Here is a 22401-nt window from a genome sequence, read left to right on the forward strand (position 1 = left end):
AGCCAGCGAGAGTCAGCTAGTTCATCATAATTTTGCTTTTTATCGTTTATAAATGTTTTTATTTCTTCAATTAAACTCACAAATCTTGTAAGAACCTTTCCTTTACTGAGCCAACGTACTTCAATATGCAGAATAAGATCATGTTTTTTATCTTCAGTATCTTCTAACAGGGCCTTGAAAAGTCGGTGTTGCAAAGAAGCTGCTCGAATAGAATTGATTATTTTTGTAACTATTTTCATAACGTATTCAAATGGCAATATTTTACAACACAGAGCTTCCTGGTGGATAATACAGTGGTAGGACACATAAAGTTTGAAAATGATTCATCGTTCTTGCAGAGGGCAATAAATCCTTCGTTTTTACCTACCATTGCTGGTGCCCCATCGGTGGTTATCGCAGACAGCTTGTGCAAAGGCATATTTATTGACTTGGCGTATGTTCTGAATGTATTATTAATATCCTCACCCCTTGTCTGTCCTTTCATAGGTAATATTTGCAACATACCCTCTTTTACTGTGAAGTTACTAAATATCATTCTCACCCTAACTGCTAACTGTGCGGTGTCTGATATATCTGTTGACTCGTCAAATTGTAGCGAGAACCAGTCACATATTTCCAAGGCAGTCTTTAACTGAGTTTGTATGTCTGTTGAAATTGCATGTATTCTTCTTGTGACGGTGTTATTTGACAACTGTAAGTCTTGTATTGCTGAGACAATTTCACGTTTGTTAGAAAATCCATTAAACAAACAATCGGCACCAGTCAAAAATAGTTTTTTAAACAACTCACCATCAATGAAAGGTTTCTTCATTTTTGCGAGCATGTGAGAAATTTTGAAAGAAGCAATGGTGGCCTTTTTAGAATTTTCCACATGTCTAGTGAAAACAGTCTGTTGTGCAGTTAGACTTGATTTTAGTTGACATATTTTGTTCTTTCTTACTTCAGATTTAAGTGGATAATTCACATCAAAAGTGGCATGAATTGTCTGAAAGTGTCGTTCAACATTATGTTTTTTCGGTACTGCAATACTACTATCACACAACAAACAGACGCATTTATTTTTCACATTAAAAAAACAATATGATTCATCCCAGTCAGTGTTAAAATTATAGGTTCGTTGTCTTTTACTCGGTCCACTCATTTTGGAACTATATAGAAGGAATATCAAAACTCCTAATTCGTGTTTCGTCAGACGAAGATGTCTCCTAGCTAACTGTCGCGACCCGAACGGGGCAGCAATCGCAATCACAATGGTAACAACGCGGTTCCAGGCGGGTAATGCTATTTGCACATCACTCCTTGTACACGCCGAAAACCCGAACTGAGCCGATGATCGCCGAAGTAATCGGGACGGTACGAGCAAGTGACTACTGTCACGTGCTTCGGCGTTCATCGGCTCAGTTCGTGGCGTTCGTTCACTTCGGGTTTTCTGCGTGTGTCAGGCTAGCGTGAAAATTCTGTCTCTTTCGAATAGTGGCGGGCACATACGAATCGTTGGGAACCCCTGGTGTAGACTGTTATAGGTGTAGAAGTGTAGTTAATATAATATGGTTTTAATTGTTGTTATTATTATGTTGGTTGCATTTAGGCCCGACCACACGTTTGTTTGATGCTACTGGATGACCCGCATTTCCATTAGATACGCTTCTAATAAAGCGGGAATAATACATTTAGGATGTTGAATTTGGAATCGCCAGCTATGATAATAATTCATTCGTTTGTGTGAGTAGTGTGAGGCTACCAAATATGTAACTGGGCATTTTCGCCAAAGTTTGTACATTGCGTTTTTGGCATGTCCCATGACTTTGATTGATTTTTTCATAGTTATTATATTATAAAATATTGGAAAGTTATGTATTTTTAACATGCAAATTTAATAATTTACTCTATTCGATCAGTTAAATACAACTATCTGACCTGTATATATTTTTAATTGATTATTTAGATCGAAAGGTAGTGTGTTTTTACCATGTCCCACCCCTAAATTCAAATAAACAAAGTCTGATTTCGTCATTAATTTTGAGTGTGTAAAATTAAATTCGTAGTGTCTTCAACAGCTTACATTATATATTTTTGGAAAATATATAGTTTTTCCGTAAATTTGTACCAATATTGAAAAAAATCACGTTCAAAGTGTGTCCCAGGATATTTGAAAAAGTGGAACTCCACATTCCGTTACCACGATTTTAGCATGAAGGCGAAACATTTCCACTATAAATATGTTTTTTTTAATGTAGCAACACTTTTGTATAATACTGATCGCCATTTACAATTTAAATTGTTGGTGTGTGTCGGTATCGCTATCGGAACAGGTTGCATTCTGTGTTGGTCATTTAAGAAGTTCCACTACTGTTACCACGATTTATAAGGTAAGAAATCACATATTTCTATTTTACATACTATACATATGGAGCTTATCTTTCATACTACAGATATAATAAAACATATCGCAGGTTTAACAATAAAACTAAGCTAAATTTTGGCTTCAAACACTTCTGAAACAGAATCCGTTACTTCCATTCCGAAACTATATTGGTGGTAACGTATATGTGGAATGTAAAAGTAACGAAATGGAATGCATAAAGTTGGGTTTACAGTGTGTGTTTAGTTCTTCATAGATTATAAAAAGTTTTATTTTGTCTGTTCGTATGAAAAACAAAAATATTTTCATTAAAAAATATAGAAAATAACCTGACTATATAATAAAGATTAAAAAAGTATGTGATATGTCTGAATACGCAAAACTAGCGCAGATAAAAGTATGGAGATAAAAAAAAAACAACAGAAGGAAAAGAAAAAACACAAGACTGAAATAATTGCGAGACAGGCACTGGCTCTGTCATACTCTTTCTGTTATACGCCACCAAAATTTTAAAACTTCTCCGTACATTTTATGTATGAAAAGGTATTTTTTGTCACGTTTAACAGAAATGTGTACTCTATTAGATTTAATACCTGGAACTGTAGGTATTCGCGAAATGTCAGAAAAGTACGTCTTGATTACAATCAACATGTATAGCTACATTTTATGTTGATGAATACAAGTAAATTTCAAGACAACATACAGTCGAACTTGGTTATTACGAGGAAGATGGGACCGATTGAATTTTCTTATTATAAGCGTTACTCGTTATATCAGAGAATAGGTATTTTTAAATGAGCATGTCACATTACACAAAAAGTCGAAAATAAAAAATTTGGAAACCATCGTAAAAATCCCCGAAACGAGCATGGCATTCATAAACTACAAAAGAAGTTGTTTATTGTAATTAACGCTGGTAGGTACCTACGGACTTCACAAACCTTGGATTTTTCAACCATATGCGTGGATACTTTTTTATTATTGTCGGCGAAACACCAATAAGGTAGGTACTTAGACACTTTACTAGTGTCATAAACGTAATCCGACCCCGGCGGCATCCAATCGGATTTTATTGCTTAGGGTCGAAATGTTTTAAAACGATCGACACATTAACAGTATTTTAGCTCGGTATATCCGATAAGTTGCTCGTTATAGCAGTGAAAAAATTAAATGTATGGCGAAAATCATAAACCAAATGTCAACAAATGTTTCGTTATTACATCCGAGATCTCGCTATGTCCGAGATCGTAATAACCGAGTTCGACTGTAATTATTTTCGTAAAAGTTATATACTCCGTGCCGCGCTAGGAACTCGCGTCCGAATCCCTTGCTGATTTTTTTTTTCATATATTGTTAATTTGCTTAAAAATATTTTTTATCTGAGTTACAAATAATATAAATGCCAAATAAAAGTTATGGTAATGTATAGTGTGTCAAAATTATTACCTACCTTATTTTACAAGTATTGTGAAATTTATTATAAAATATGTCTATTTTAGTGATTAAGTTTGATTTGTTTTGTTATTTTGACGCACGTTGAATATATATGTCTATCAAAAAATTCAAATAAATTTCATAAAACAAAAATTTGTTTTTATGGTAACATGTAACTTTAGCTTTACAAATTACACTCCGTTACCATTTCGTTCCATTCCGAAAATGTCCCCAAAAAATTTGAACGTTAACTATTTTTCATTTGATTATTAAATAACGAAACTTATTTATTTTTCCAATAAAATTTAGTAAAAGTGATTATTGTCTTTAAAAAAATAGCAGAACGAACATTGATTGGTTTTGTCAAATACTAAAGGAAAAATGCTCTGCCATTATAGACATAGGGTAACGGAGGGGAACGGAATGTGCCCAAGAATTAAAATTCAATAATATTTTTTGACTATTTGTAGTTTTATTTTTAAGTGTATGGTTTATTTAATCTGATAGAGCTCTTTTAAGTGATAAAAAGTGTCTCATTCATGCTTTAAAAGCTTAGTTTCGTAGTCACGGAACGGAAACTTATTATGCCCAATTTCATAATAAAAATGATATAAATATTGTATTAATCAATATTTTGCTGAAAAATTGCTATCACCAATTCAGCAATAGAACAAGGAATCTGCTAGCTATATAAAAATGGTTAATTTGAGTGAAAAAATAATATTACCCAAATTTCAAACATGTACAAACTTTGGCGAAAATGCCCAACTACAATTGTGTTCTTTACTATGTAGGTCTACTATTGACATGTCTACAATTTAACCATTCGTATACTAGAAATACTAATTAAGAAAATATTATTATGCAGTCACTTAATTGCATTATTATATTGATATTTTTGTTTGAGTAGTTCCCACTGATTTTACTGATTCATCTCCAGGTACACCATCATTGTTTTCACCAGCAGTCACCAAGTACTTGAAGCTATCTGTTGGTGTATTTTTGTTAATGGACCAATTTAATTAAATACGCAAAGATGTTGAAGAAAGCCTTCTCATGTGCAGAGATTGGGTAACCGTAATAAATCAACCCAAGTAGGGTAAACATTACAATCTTAAGGCTATACTTCAGCTGAGGCATGGTCTTTAGAACGTGACTACGCGCAGATTCTGCAAACGACGCATGCCGAACAAAACATAATTTGTCATAAAAATTCAACATGCGTCCATTTAATGTCATGTTTATTGTTATATTAGTAATAATAATAATATATTTATAGACATGTTTTCTTTTTCGAGTAAATGCGTAACATTTTTCATATTTACACGATATAAAAATATATTCCTCCGACGCCATCACAAAACAAATTGACGTGCTCACATCTCGACTATTGGCAACGTTTGACCGCTCTCCGATTGGCAACGATTGCGAAATTTCGTCCCACGTTGAAAATTATTTGCCGTTTCACTAATGTATGCTCTTAAGGGGGTAATGAAGGCTCAATAAACATATAAATAAAATAACAATTTTAATAAGCGAAAAGCTTTCAAAATTGTACACGAGAAAACGGTAAAATGCTGCTCACGTTTGGAACAACATATCTCTGTGAATAAGCATTTTATAGATTTATATTATATATTTATTATTAGATATAGGTATAAACTAAGCAGAGAAATCTGTTGAACCCTGAAAACAGTGCCTGTCCAAATCGATCTGATATCAAATAACCCCAACTCCTACATCATTTCTCTTTAACCGGAAGTGAAAATGTTTTCAATAAAATTTAGTTCTACGAGGGTGGGTCAATAAGTCCTTAGAAAAGCCGACAGGTGGCGCGACTAGTACTGTAAGCGGTTTGTTTTCATGCAGCGGCACTACCGATTCAGTATGCTGCGAAGTTTCAATCAGATTGGTCGGGTTGTTGTGTGTTTCTCGTACATTTAAAAAAAAAATTTGCTTGTGGAAAATGGAAAAATGGAAAATGGAGAAAATTGAGTTTAGAGCTGTTATTAAACATTTTAATATAAAAGGGTTAACAGCAAAGGAAATAAAAAATGAGTTGGATTTAGTTCACGGCATATCTGCTCCTTCACTTGCAACTATTTATAACTGGTTAAATGAATTTAAACGTGGTCGTACATCAACAAAGGATGAACCACGCTCAGGACGTCCTGTAGAGGTGACTACACCAGAAATGATCAATAAAATCCACGATATGGTGTTAAGTGACCGAAGATTAAAGTTGAGTGAGATAATTGAGGTTACAGGGATCTCAAAAGGTAGCGTCATTTCTATTTTACATGACAAATTGGGCATGATCGACAATAAACGCAATAGGGTGGTGGCCTCTAAAGCCCTGTTGTCGCTCATGCAACGCAATCCGGATGAATTTTTTCGTCGCTTTGTGACTGTAGATGAAACATGGATACACCACTATACTCCCGAGACGAAAGAACAGTCAAAGCAGTGGATTGCGAAGGCAAACCATGTCCAAAGAAGGCGAAAACCGTAAAATCAGCTGGCAAGGTTATGGCTACTGTATTTTGGGATGCACGTGAAATTATTTTCGTTGACTATTTGGAAAAAGGAAAAACAATAACAGGGGATTATTATGCATCTTTATTGGACCAGCTAAAAAACAAAATTGAAGAAAAACGGCCTCATTTAAACAGGAAAAAAATCCTCTTTCATCAGGACAATGCCCGTGTTCACACATGTTTACGATCAATGGCTAAAATTGAAGAATTGAAGTTCGAATTGGTCGACCACCCACCGTATTCGCCAGATTTAGCCCCCCCAGTGACTTTTTCCTTTTCCCAAACTTAAAAAAATGGCTAAGTGGACAACGTTTTTTTTCAAATGAAGAAGTCATCGATCGGACAAATGCTTATTTTGAGGACCTTCCGAAAACTTATTTTTCTGACGGTTTAAAAAAAATTGAGAAACGTCTAACCAAGTGTATTGAGCTCCAAGGAGATTATGTTGAGAAATAAAAAAAAAATACAAAAATAAAAACTGTTTTAATGCTTTTTTCTAAGGAATTATTGACCCACCCTCGTATAATAAGATTTTTATTATTTTTGTCTCTACTGTACCTTCTATTTTTCATTTTTTTTTTAAATTTATAGTAATAATTATAACACCACATAAAGCGATTCAATTAATTAGCCGTTTTTACTTTAAATATTTTTGAGGTTATAATATTCTGTAGAATTTATGAAAAAATATCTCATTTTCAACTTGTACGGGTTGGAGCAATATATAAAATACGTTTCTCTACCCCTGTTCTATAGAAACGGAATGTATGAAAGTGATGCTGAAATGTATAAGTAGGTGCTAAGGATATAGTTAATAAATTACAGTTTTATTTAGTATCACAGATTCACTTGTGCCAAACATCACATTATTGTGTTTACCAATCACCGATCTTGGTTACCAGGGTTCCATTGAGATAAAACACGTCGCGTTAATGCCGTGGCGATTTTTTGTCGTTCAACTGCATGTTGAATAATAGTAGAACGTCGCATTTATTCTAAACGTATTATCAGGTTCAGAAGTGGCTTTTAGTCGAAAATAAGTTAGGCAATGCAATGGGGTTGGAAAAGAATCAATAATTGTATAATTTCTGTTACCACATTCCAACCTCAGCTCTCCCAAACAGTTATGCGGCAAATGTCATACAATAAATACTGCCGGAGAGCGTGTCGATCAGTGATGCAAAAACCGCGGCCCAAAATAATAATTACTGAATTTAATCCAAACCAAATTTAATTTAACAAGTACAAATTACCAAATTTTTCATTTGTTTACGACCAAATTGTAATTTCCTATAATGCTAAATTCTATCGTGCAAATACGTAAATGTACGTAATGCAGAGTAGAGAGTGGTTGGAGTAGCTGATATGCAACTATTAAATTTAAAATAATAAAATTTATGTCTAATCTAGTATAATATATCGTTACTTTCTACACTTTTATGGACTGCGACTCGTGAAAAATTGTAAAATGGATAAATTCGTCCATTTGTTAATTAGGTTGTGCATCACTGGTGTAGATGTAGGAAAGCCGGGCTAAACTGTAAAACTAAAGTGGAGTCGAATATCTGTCGTGCTCCTGCGTCTGAATTACTCACATAACTTAAGAATATATTGGGATATAAATTATAGAATTTTTTCTCTAGCTTATTTTACTACATAACTAATTTTATTTTAAAGTACATCAGAAAAGAGTGATAATCGGAAAACTGTTTAAAAGCAGGTATTTCATTTCCAACGTTTTAGCTAATAACTGTGCGAGTGGAAAAAATCAAAAAATCGATGTGACAAAGTGAAAAATCGAAAAGAGTACCGCTAAAATACATGAAAAGGCAAAGTATAAAAACTCCCGCGAAACTTTCTAGATAAACACCTTTTTGACTCGTAATGGCTAGGCCAGCGATGTCCAAACTGGGAGGCGCGGACTGTCGCTGAGGAAGGTGCGAAAAGTTTAACACAAATGTAGCCGCAGGTTTGCAGTTTGCAAGTGCATAGTTCATAAATGGCCGCTAGTTATAAACTACATAAATAACAGTCCTATAAAAGTTAGGTTGTTTGCAAACCTGTCTGAAGATATGGAGACTAATTTTATTATACGTCCCTTATAATACTATTGTGAAGTGCGCTGGCTATCTCATGAAAAAATGATATAAAATGGTCAAATTAATCATATTGAAGAAACAACTTTCTTTAGGAACGATAACTTTCTTGCCAAACTTGTCTATTTGGGTAAAATTGAGTAAATACATTAATGCAGACCCATTCAGAAAAGAGCACTTTGTGCTAATAAATAAGCAACATCAATCGCATGAAAAACAAATAAATTGAAAAATGAATATATAAGTAGTAAAACCTTGTTTATTTTCTTAATTAAGTTTTTTTCATTTTTTGTATTAGTATAGGTACGTAGACGTAAAATGTGTTTGTACTATTTAATCAAATAAAGTGAGGGGTGAGGCGCCAAGATTAGATTTTTTTGAAAGAGAGGCGTAGTAACATAGAGTTTGGATACCACTGCGCTAGCTATTGTTTGTTCCACTTGACGCGATCTTGATGACGACCATCAGATTAACTTAAATCGGTACCTACATGGGAACATTCCTTTCGATTTCTTGTATAACATTCAACTTACAGTGAATAACAAAAATTGCCACGTGAGAACGCGGCATTAGTGTTACAATTGTTAAACAAGTTACTATCATAATATATTATTAATTTCGAATATAACCACACATTCGCAAATAAGCGTAGGTGCATCATACGTACAGTGGTTAGGTATTAACATCTTGTTTATGCCACTACCTAGCCGCAATGTTTCGATGCTGTCATATTAATTTTCTATGGTTACAAATTCAACCAGACTGAAAACTCTCTGAAATCGTCATCAAGTGATGATGTACAAACCATTCTGAATTCTTCTAGATCAGCGGTCCTGAAACTGCGGTCCGCGGGCGAAAATCGAATGCATATTTAGGTACTATTTATATTTTTATAATTATAGCATGTAACATTTCTATTTTCCTGACCTACGAGAATTTGAAAAATACCATCGTTTTATCAATAACCCATTGGTACTCTCCATTAGTGATCGACTTTCGGATGACAATTTAATTCAGCAACAGTTTACATATTGATTTGATTAATGATGCGGGTGCAAAACATGTTTTCGTTGTAGTGATTTTTGGATTGAAATGGCACAGTCCTATCCCGATGTTGCAAAGATGGCTCTAAGAGTGTTGATTCCATTCGCAATCACCTATGAGACGGCTTTTCTACACTACTTGCTACTAAGACATAGAAGTAACAAGACAAAGATTATACGCGACAAATGACATGAGAGTTGCACTGGCCAAAACAAAGTCAAACATAGAAGAACTGGTTCAGGCGAAGCAGATGCATCTATCCCATTAAAATTGTTATTTAAATTTAATGACTACATAACATGTACTATTTTCTGAACACATAAATGTAAAAAAAAATGTTTTATTCACAACAGCCTATAAGCAGTGCCGCGCCGTAGGTATGTGGTATCTATTTATTCTTTAATCTAAGTGGTCCTTGTGCAAAGTGTTTGGCGCCCCCAATTTCTTTAAAATAATATAGATTTTCCTTTTTTATTAAAGGGGTCCGCGAGCCATCAAACAATTTTTAAAGGGACCGCCACGCAGGAAATTTTAAAAAGTTTCAGAACCGCTGTTCTAGATAATAAGTCTTTGACTGTAGATTTATTATTAGATATTGTACATATACGCCGTAAGTGTGTATGCATCTATCTACCTCTGTATAAATGATTAGGTACCTACGCTATTTTTGCGGGTAGGTACTTTAATTATAGTGTATTATTGTTGTAAAACGTACGACTGTTTCGGCTCTCATGTTCTTAGAATGGAGGTTTAACAGCCAAGATGTGGGAGCCAGTCGGGCCTTTTTTACACAGTATTCATGAATGAATAAATATTTCGGAGAGAGAGAAAGCGAACGGTGAATTTATGTAGCACGCCTAATAATGTTATTTTCTTACGTTTTCCCCGAGAGTGGGCTGCGATACTCTTATCGTTTCCGGCCATAATCCATCCATCCTATCCTGTGTGAGTTCTGCGTTTATATTATTATTATAAAGTAAATTTAGCAGAGAGGATTCGGTGGGATGACGGGAAGGCCGTATCGTTCTCCGAGCCCCTTGGATGTTCGCTCTCCACCTCCCCCCTCACAATATTCTTCAGCGTGGGCGGATTTCGGTACTTTCCCCGGTGTGTGGGCTGCAACACCCCCGCCCTCGTTTCTTTATACTTTACACTTCAATTCACGGAATGATACCATTATCTGTTCGAAAATTATTTAAATTTTGCACGTTTAATTGTTATTATTTGATCAGTGTCAGAAATAATAAACTACAATGTTTTCAATGGTGTGAACGTATTTAAAATTCTTTTTTTTTTCATATACACAGGACACAGTTGCAATATGAAATGTGAATGACAGGAAGCTTCGTGTGAAACAGTCTGTACACTGGTGTACAGCCTGTGAGGCTCTTCTCTACCTTTAACTTTACTTAAATGCCCGTCAATGTTTGCGTGTATTTTGTTTAGCCACGCATGTGCGAGTCTGTCGTCATGGTGCGTGTGTGCTTCTGTCGGTGTAGTCTGGATCCGAAGGTGTTCGCGTGGGCTGGCGGGTATTATGAAACTATCGACATTTTTGGTTTCGTCTCCCACGTTTAAATTCAGCCACCCGTTTTACTTACGTATAAAGTACCGAGTACTTATGCTTATTATGCCATTTACAGAATCATAGCCAGCTGATTTGTATCTACATACTTGCTATATACATTATCACCTATATGTGATCATTGAAGAAGAAGAATAATCCGCTTTACCATGCGTAGCTTCCCTTCAAGGAGTCTGACCAGTGGAGAGAATAAAACTACATACACAGAAAATTCTGACAATTTCACAACATAATATTTAGTATTATCTATTATTAGGTACCTATCTATGATTTATTTTACCATACAAAATGTTTTAATGTGTTCAACTGTTTATTTTTTTATAAAAACATAATTTGAGCCCAGTGGGTTACCATTAATTGTGATGTTGCGAACTTTAGTGTGTTTAACAGTTATTCATATTTTACGTTGTCATCTAGTGTGAAAATAATTTTATTCGGTCAAGTATAATTTATTTTTCAATATTATCTACTTAGTATTTTCTATAATATTTGATATATATAATTAAATACATATACCTACGTTGGTAAGTCGGTTAGTGTTGTGACTAATAACTATTTCTACTTTTCGGATAGCTTATGCTGAATTTATTGTTATAGTTTATTGATTCCCAACCACGGATGGCTTTACGAAAATTTGAAAAAGCTTGCTAAAAATATAACGGCTCTTTTTGTAATTGTATAAAAAGTAAACGAAGAAACGAGTGCTGGTTCAAAATAGCTTACGATGCAGTCTTTATGAGTATCACTGGATATGCCGCCAGCACGTGGTACCATAGATGTAAGTTATTGTCCATCCGTAAAACTCTTCTCAGCGGTCAATGCTCAGCATTACTTGCCCTCACTAAGGCTTATAAAACGACTTCTACTGACGCGTTGCCTGTCCTTGCTATAGTGCCTCCGTTAGACCTGCACACAGTGCAGTGTTGCCATGTCTACTGAAATTTCAGTAGATCTACTGATATTTTTTGATATTTTTGGCAATATACTGAATCTACTGATATTTTATGAAATTACTGATATTTCTTCATTCCACAAAATTCCCACCACCCGGGAAAAAAACGAGTCGTCTTTGAAAATTTATTTGGGAACCTGCGGCCCGCGGCGAATTTTTTTTCCTAAAACAAATCTACTGATATTTTGTCGAATCTACTGAATTTTTTTTACACATTCTACTGAAATTAAAAATTTTGACTTGGCAACACTGCCTGCACATTCAAGTCAGTGGTGCCACGACCGCCTTGCTCGTAGGTCTGGGGGCGGAGGTTGGCGGTATCTTTATATCACCGCCTTCAGGTCTGGGATCCATGAGCCGGTGCGCTCAAAAAGTTATTATACGCGACCTGGCGTATGACACATGTGGCTGGGGCGATGGACCACTTCTTCCAAGGGCAGACAAACTTTACCTAATATAAAGTGGCGCATGGAGATAACCGGATTGACTCCAGACCATTGGACTTCTCAGTTCTTAACCGGACACAGTGGTTTTGCGTTTTGCCTCCAAACTCTGTCAGCTGGGCCTAATTCTAATTGAATCTCGGACTTGCTTATGTGGCGAATTGCAGGATGACGATCACAGCCTCTGGAAGTGTCCCCATATATCGGTTGAAAGGGAAGAGCTTCTCAAATCGGTCTTACCCTCAGTTGGACCGGTCGGCCATTAGGCCGCCATAGACGTACAATTTTAGTAACAGGTTGAACATGCAAGTTAATACGCAATGGCGGCCATACAGTTATCTTTGGTAGATAATCTGCTGCGCCCATAGACGGACAGTTTTCGACCTGCCAGATGTCTGCCAGGTTCAAACTGCCAGCGACCCCCCACTCCCGTGTTTTTGTAAAACTGTTGGAATTTCGACTCTCCGAAAGTTCTCGGGTGACGTTAGATGTTGGTAACGTTAAGTAGAATATACCGCGCGATACAGCTGCGGCTGGTGTTGCTGGTTATAAAATACAAGTTCATTTATTATTAATAATGTAATAATATTATGTACGCGGAGATCGCAAATATTATATTTTATTTATTTTTACGAGGGCAAAACAAAGTTATAGTTATTTATGTAAACATATTATTTTATACAATATATTTTATACAGTATTCAAATTTTATTTATTGTTTGTAGTGAATATTACAACTTATTAATTTAAGACGTTCACAACATAAATTAATATACCTAATTGTGAATGACAATGTCAGTAAATCTAAATAAATTTAAGTATATATTTTAATAATATCATAGTAATTAATTATTATACTGACCATTGATGTAAATATAATTTTGTGGCACGTTTAAATTTATTGTATATAAAATTGATACCTATATAAATATTACCATATTCTAAAAATATGACCAAATAGATAATCAATACAGTCCATTAAAGGGAGTAATTTATTCAAAAGAAAAGATTATAGTTCATATTTTATATTTACACGAATGTGTATAATATTGTTTCGGTGAATCGATAAAATACACAATCCACTAGCGAAATCAAGATTTATTTTACCAACGTCGTTGGTGTGTATTTGATGTCAATTTGTTTCTAATAAAAACAATTATAATCATAATAAATTCAAAGTAAAATTATTCGTGTATCAATATCGTTTTCAAGTATACCCTACTTAAAACTAATTTAAACACTACCCCTGTGTATTATCTCCGCGAACTCAACCTCCATAGTTTTTGACACTTGCTCTGCCACAGACAATGTACGTATATCGTCGGTGTTTTGTAAAAAGGGCGAAACAACCATTTTGGCGAAATCGAGATTTTAATGAAAATACAATATGTACCACACTAGCTTTGTTGTGTAAAAACAGCGAATTTTTATCTCCACAGGAAAGTACTTAAAAACGATAACCGACTAAAATTAAATTAATTAAAATTACGAAATAAAAAGCAAATGTGACATATTAGGCCTTTTAAAATATTATATAATAATACCTATTATAATGACAGTATTCTTTCTAAGCTTTATTATAAACTTGTTAGATATTTATAATCATCTACAAGTAAAAGCAAATAGATGTCAAAAGTTAAAAACCCTCCTCCTGTAAAGTAGCATTTTGGTTAATTCGCCCTTTTTACAAAACACCGACGATATGGGCACGTCTGTTGACAGTTCGACAGATTTAAATGGGGTAGTTAAAGTGATCTGTGGTGTGCCCACTAACGTACAGTTTTTGTACAGTTATTGCCTGTGCCAGGTTCTACCTGCCACTAAAACTGTACGTATATGGCCAGCTATTGCGACTTGGTATCTACGGGGGAAAATTTCTCAGCTTTTAAAAACTTTGCGGCATTTTACGGCAAGCGAGAAGGTCGTTTCTCATCGAGAATTGACCGTAATACATTATGTCGAAGTAGGGATCACGCACACTTTAGTGCACTCCAACCAAGGTCTTGGGAAGTTGCTCCTGGGACACTTTCGGCACAAATTTAAATAGCGCCCATCGTTCGTTACGCCACGGTATACGTCTGCATAATGGATGTGGAGACGTGGGTGGAAAAGCAAGGTCATAATGTTAAATGTGAGGTTAGTATATTTATATTATAATAATATTGATAAGCCAGGTTCAAGTAAATCTCTAATAAAGGACGAGAAATGACAAATACAAAATAGAAAGAAAAATGTCTTCGAAATGACTATGATATTTATTATTTATTAACTCTGCTTAAAGACACGGTATAATTTTCCGCTGGCACCCAGGCGGCAGCTACCCTTGGCGCGGTCCTGTTTTACTTAAGAAACGGCTATGTAGGAGTAGGTAAATATTCAAATCACAAGTGCATAGTTATAAATAAACCTAAATGATTTAATTACTAAACATACATTTGGGGGTTTTCATTATTTTTAGCTATTGTTTGTGGTGTTTGCGTCAACCTGTTATTTAGTATTGGATTAAATTTTTCAGCACTGCTATAATGATAGCATGGATTGAACTGGATTTGAACCTGTTTTGCAATATTACCTATGCATCTTAGTGCCAACAGTTCTCATATGTTGCGTTTTAGTAACTGAGCTTGTACAGTTATGGATGCCGGGTATGTTTGTAATAAATACCTATATGGTCTGATCACCCATTCACCGGGCATGATGAACGAATGAATGCAATCGGTTTCCTGCAGTCTCAAATGCACATTGTATCATCAATTTGACCGCATTGCATTAGCGATCAAGCGACGTATTAAAAATAGATGTACGAATGGCAACTTATCACAAAACCTTCAAATTAAACATTAAATAATATAAGTCCCCATGTCCATTGGGCATTGAACAAGATTTCAACTAAACGTTCATATAAAAAAGAAAACAAAACTTTATTACTCTCTTTAAAAGTTCTTGTCCCGTTTTTACCAAAATAAGATTTTAATGTTAATGTGTGTAAAAATAATTGTAGTTTTTTTTGTGTACTTACCTATTATTGATTTTCTCACATGTAAGCAAAATAAATAAATATTTTAATTTATAGTAATAGCAACAAAATCACTGCTTACCTTTTAATTACAACATTTAAATAACACGTTAATTACATATAATGGCCAACGACTCCAAAAATGCGCCAGTCGCGGTGCGGTGTTGACACTAAATGAGATAAATTGAGAAAATAATGTTTCAACTCTTAAGTAAAATTACTTATTCAACATATTGAATATAACACGATATCAAAAACTTAGTTATACATAAATAATGTAATAGAAAAAAAAAATATACATCAATTAACTTCCAAGCAAGAGTATTTTGAAAACTGATTTATTTGATAAGCGATTATTTCAGCTGCAACCAAAATGACTTAAGCACTTACCCCGAAACCACAGAATTATCTTAATCTTTTCAAGATATTCAGCATTTACTAAATTTACTTGGTTATTCATGTGATAATGTATCTTAACGTAAAATAATAATAAAATAACGAAATAAGTCAGCACTGTACTTATTTGGTATTTCTTTCACGGCCATACGCTAGCGTATGTGGCTTTTCTTCGTTCAATGGTGTGTGAAGTAATTTTGAAGATGGCAATTGAAAATGAACTCTAATATTATTAATATCTCATTTATTAAATGAGCTTTTAAATTCAGTTATGTAAGAACGAATGTAGATATGGAAGCACTTTTGAAAAATAAACCATCTCTTGCAATCGAGCAGGGCACACGAAGGATGACGATCAGCTGCTAGGTATATTGTATCCGTACTGGTCTATGTAGTCGAAACCAGGGCGCTAAAGGAACGGACTATCGTAAAACTAAAGGCTTTTAAGATTTGGCTGTATCGCCGTATGATGAAGATATCCACGAGTCAATCAATCATTGGTATTGACCAATGAGAATGTTTTATGACAGCCCAATAAACATTATATAAGAGAACTTATAGCTAGCATCTAGGGTAGTCCTAGAAGTAATAAGTAGAACTATTTACTGCGGTTAGCAATCCAGTGAAATGTAGCGGGCGGCGGAGGCGTAGGCAACAGGAGATTTTCTTGGTTACGCAACTTTCGTTAGTGCCTGGAAACCCAGGGCGTTGGTGATCTGACACAACTGACGCATGATAGGGAAAGATGGCATACATTACAGAGAAGAATATATATTAATTTTATTAGAGAAAACGTTTACATTACCTATAACGTGATTAAATTTTAAATACGTTTCAATATAAATTTTGGTAAGTATGTTTTTTAATTTACCGTAATTTCATAAGCATGACGATCCACAATACACACACAATATATAGATACGGAATTATATAATAAATTATCATATTTTTCTTTTTATAGAAGTGTATTTATAATGTTCAGAATACGTACACATGTAAGTACCTATATTAAAAAAAAACAATAGTCAAATGTGTGGGAAGCACTTGATAGGGCTGGATTTATTAATAGCAAAAATAACTAGGAAGCTATTCACGTGTCACTCATTTCATAATGGTAAAACTATTATCATGAGTATTATGAAGCACTTTGAGATCCATTTACTTACAGGTGTTATTTTATATTGTATTATTATCCTTTAAAAATTAAATTTCATTAAAATGATGAATACCCATATTGAGTAGTATTTTAGAATGGGAATGTTAAATCAAATTAAATCAATTTTGCCGTTTATGCGGAATTCCACAACTGGTGTAGGTACTTGGCATATATTGCTCACTGGTTGTTGTAAATGGCCATGGACCACGAGACGAAGACTAGAGCATGAATATTTCCCAAATACAGCAGTTGTGGCCTGTGGGAGCAGTTAACAATTATTATTATTCCCCTCTGCACGTGTAGAACTTTGTCTACGAATGCACAATTTTATTATTGATACATTTTTCAAGTAGGTACCTATACAGTCATGGGATTATAGATTCATAAAACTTGTATACAATATATCTTATTAACGTCTAATATGGCAGAGTGGTTATTAATTTTGCGGTTAATGCAATTACATAATATCGTATTTTATCAACCGCATACGCTGCACACCTCGCAGCCTTGTTAGTGGGCCTCATCCTTAGCGTCACGAGGGAAAACTGTTAGTATATACGTATACCTATACATATTTTAAATTACGTATAATTACTTATACAGTATACCTATATCGTATTGATTCGTGTCAGATATTATTGTGCCGCCATATTTTAAATGAGTGAATGAAATTACCCATTTCAAATATAAAATGATAATGGATACTTACGTAAGTGTGTGGGTTGGTTTTACGTTATAAAAGAAATTGTGTTACAAACTCGTTTCAAAGAACATGGAACCTACGCTGAAGTGATTTCTTTAGTTCGTGCTATATTTTTTGTTTGAGTTAGGGTTGGCAGTCATTCCACGCATATTGTTATAGGTTATAGCATATCCACAGCGGATATCCTGCACTAACGGTCATTCTTTGAATGTGTGTTATGTTATATATAAGTATTATAATTTTATTATAATACTATGTTACATGCTTCAGTGTAATGTCAATGTGACACAAAAAGGAAAACAACCGGAGTTCATTCTAATGGCAAAGTACCAACTAGCAACATTAATCTTTTCGGTGTAAGCAGGACGTATTAATTAATACTTACTATTATTCTTACATTATTTCCATATGAGTATCTATTATTAACTGCAAACCTATTATATAATATTTAATATATAACATTAATCAACACTCATGGGTAGGTATCCTGTATGATATTCTACCGGGGTTCAGAACTTTACATACCTACATAGTTTCAAAAATGATTATTTATACGAAATGGAAGAGAAGTATCAATATCTAGGTATTAACTATTTCTTTTATTCAAAGAATAATTCACAAGATTTTACGAATGTACCATTCTAATTATTGAACATACATAATTTTGAAAAACACTTTCTGAGAAAATATATTATGCCAAGGTACGAGGGTGGGTCAATAATTCCTTAGAAAAAAGCATTAAAACAGTTTTTATTTTTGTATTTTTTTTTTATTTCTCAACATAATCTCCTTGGAGCTCAATACACTTGGTTAGACGTTTCTCAATTTTTTTTAAACCGTCAGAAAAATAAGTTTTCGGAAGGTCCTCAAAATAAGCATTTGTCCGATCGATGACTTCTTCATTTGAAAAAAAACGTTGTCCACTTAGCCATTTTTTTAAGTTTGGGAAAAGGAGAAAGTCACTGGGGGCTAAATCTGGCGAATACGGTGGGTGGTCGACCAATTCGAACTTCAATTCTTCAATTTTAGCCATTGATCGTAAACATATGTGAACACGGGCATTGTCCTGATGAAAGAGGATTTTTTTCCTGTTTAAATGAGGCCGTTTTTCTTCAATTTTGTTTTTTAGCTGGTCCAATAAAGATGCATAATAATCCCCTGTTATTGTTTTTCCTTCTTCCAAATAGTCAACGAAAATAATTCCACGTGCATCCCAAAATACAGTAGCCATAACCTTACCAGCTGATTTTACGGTTTTCGCCTTCTTTGGACATGGTTTGCCTTCGCAATCCACTGCTTTGACTGTTCTTTCGTCTCGGGAGTATAGTGGTGTATCCATGTTTCATCTACAGTCACAAAGCGATGAAAAAATTTATCCGGATTGCGTTGCATGAGCGACAACAGGGCTTTAGAGGCCACCACCCTATTGCGTTTATTGTCGACTGTGAGCAAACGCGGCACCCATCTTGCAGAAATATTTTTCATGCCCAATTTGTCATGTAAAATAGAATGACGCTACCTTTTGAGATCCCTGTAACCTCAATTATCTCACTCAACTTTAGTCTTCGGTCACTTAACACCATATCGTGGATTTTATTGATCATTTCTGGTGTAGTCACCTCTACAGGACGTCCTGAGCGTGGTTCATCCTTTGTTGATGTACGACCACGTTTAAATTCATTTAACCAGTTATAAATAGTTGCAAGTGAAGGAGCAGATATGCCGTGAACTAAATCCAACTCATTTTTTATTTTCTTTGCTGTTAACCCTTTTATATTAAAATGTTTAATAACAGCTCTAAACTCAATTTTCTCCATTTTCCATTTTTCCATTTTCCACAAGCAATTTTTTTTTTAAATGTACGAGAAACACACAACAACCCGACCAATCTGATTGAAACTTCGCAGCATACTGAATCGGTAGTGCCGCTGCATGAAAACAAACCGCTTACAGTACTAGTCGCGCCACCTGTCGGCTTTTCTAAGGACTTATTGACCCACCCTCGTAGCTTGATTTAGAAGAACGCTGATGAGTGGGTATTAAAAAGGCCAATAGTTAAAATTTGTCGCAATTAGTACGTCGCCTTGTCGCATAGAGGTAATGCACGGACGGGGCGGGGCGTAAACCCAGGAGATACAGGATTCGATTCCCTGCCGGGGTGGTTTACTTTTTTCAAAAAGATTTTTTCAATTGGTTATAATATATTTTCTCAGAAAGTGTTTTTCAAAATTATGTATGTTCAATCTAGGTATTCATTTTTCAGCGTTTAATTATATTATTTTTGCCAAAGTACGTTTGTGTGCTCCATATATTGGTAAGAATAACCAACTATAGATAGGGAACTCAACTGGAGAGAAAAAGTAGAAAAATGTATAAAAATACTGTCGAACGGAAAATTAAATAAAAATTTAAAATTTGAGGGACAGGAAAAAGCAATAATGTGTTTATTTACACCACCAAAATATTACCAATATATCTATAATATACCTATAATGTATACCTATAATGGAATGTGGTTTTGGAGTTGTCGAAGGTGCTTGAAATCCTTTGTGATATTTATTAAAAAATAATTATTTGAAAACTCCGAAACTGAAATAGTCAAAATGACCCAGTACCTAGTATTATTAAGTAGTAATTATTATGCAATATGCATGGTATTATATACCTACATACATATTATATAATATGTGGTTATACGAAGTTGATATGGTTACGGTAAACTGGAACAGTCCATTTACCTTCACTATGTTTGGGAAACTGATATTGTCATCTTAGCGTTAATATGTCCATACATCCAATAAAAATATTATTTCCATATTCGTTAGAGTTAACGCAATGCTTACTTATCGTAGTAAAAACATTTTATCCTATGACTCCGGCTTCAATGAAAACCTCCTCGTTACGAAGTTTACAACGGGCGTATGACACAATACATTAACAGCCATCTTACAACGACATCGACAGTGCGGCCGCGAAAATTCAGTACTTACATTCATTTCGGTTTTTTGTGTTTATCCCCCATCGCGTGTCTCGTGATTTTGGTAAATTGAAATCGGGCACCGGGGCCCGCGCGTCTGCGTAGGCGGCGAAGGGCGGTTTTTTGTTTGAATCGGTCTCCGGCGGGGGCGGAGGGCGAGGGTGGCTTATGCGGGGGCGGACTGTGAATGAAGCGGACGCCCCCGCGCCTCAATGGAACGGCCCGCGCCGGCGAATCGATAGCGGGGCGCGCACGCGCGCAGCGTCCCCCAGGCGCGTTTCCCGCCGAGACGACGACGACGCTCTCTTTGATCGCTATGTTTGGTTTCCCAGCGGAATGGGACGTCGCTAACGATTCGGAACGGCGCGAGATGGACCGCTTATCAATGATAATAATTATTGGCTTTTAGCGACTGGATGCTCGCTGGGTGGGTACGCTCAGCGTAGGAGACTTATTCTTGCGGTTATAGTTGTGTTTCAAGGTCAAATTAAACAATCCGTGCCAATTCGATATCTTCAAATAGTACTACTAAAGGTTCTATTCGTTGATCATATTGTGAGTTAGTCATTCACATTGTGGTACCTCATTTCTACTAATGTTTGTAGAGTTTCGTCTATTATCATGTTTAATACCTCCATTCTAAGAAAACTAAGAAACAAAGCAGTAGATAAAGACATCGTTTTACATCGTGAATTCCTTTAATGTTGTAGTTTAGGTTAATAACAAAAACCACTAGAAAATCTTACCAAAAAGATAATTAATTGGCATTGCATTTGTATTCTCAGTCTGACTGCTGGTTAGTAACAAAGACGAATGAGAATGCACTGACTGTTTTTTACGCGCCATATTATGTCGATTGCACAACTTCGGTGAGCAGAACACTTGGAGCGCATAGACAACGTAGAGGGATGCAGTGTAAGTAGATAGGTTAAGGTTCAAATCGACTATATGACGATCGGGCACATATATGCTAAGAGCGTTTTAGTGTCTATGATCAAATCTATGCCATTCTGACATTTATACATACATATTGTATGACAGCTATGACAACGTATTTACACTCTGTGACACCCTGTGACACAGGACGCCAACATAAGAAACGGGTTTTTCGACATATATATGACCGATCGTCATAGAGTGTATTTGAAGCATTAGTAATGCCCAAAACGGCGAAGAGACCTTACTCGGGTTGTGGACCAAAAATGATAATGGCCTATCTATACTCTCATAGTGTCGCTTCGGCTCTCATGACCGGTTAAAAACGTTCAAGCTCATTCGCGGACGAAGACCCACAAAATAAATGCTGCCGTAACTCTACATGGAATAATTTAACATTTTTTACAATATACCCACGCTTAATAAATAACATTATTGTCACAATTGAAAGGTGCCAAATTTGGATATATAATTTCGCCGAACTAACAGCATAATGTTTGCATATTGTGACCACTGATCATGGTAATCAATAGAGAATAGTATGTTTCGTATTATTTTATTATTGGTGGTTGTAATCAGTTAAGTTATCTACCTGGTTTCTTAATTTCGTAATAAATTACCACCAGCTGTAGGTACCTGTCCTCTGTCGTTAGCTAGTAAATATATTAAATAATATTATCCCAATTAACATTGAGTGTTGCACCCATAGAGGTATTAAATATGTTGCACCACTAGTACTACTTTTCTTCATCTCTCAAAATAAT

General features: G+C 35.0%; 1 protein-coding gene across 2 annotated transcripts in view; it reads left to right on the top strand.

The window, feature by feature from the left end:
• Window positions 1-22401, top strand: part of Mkp3 (Mitogen-activated protein kinase phosphatase 3) — a 128486-nt gene that overhangs the window by 62131 nt on the left and 43954 nt on the right. The gene's annotated exons all lie outside the window — the stretch shown is intronic.

This window comes from Rhyacophila brunnea, unplaced genomic scaffold (genome assembly GCF_057557595.1).
Source record: "Rhyacophila brunnea isolate RB1 unplaced genomic scaffold, BYU_Rbru_1.0 scaffold_3, whole genome shotgun sequence".
Lineage (NCBI taxonomy): Eukaryota > Metazoa > Arthropoda > Insecta > Trichoptera > Rhyacophilidae > Rhyacophila > Rhyacophila brunnea.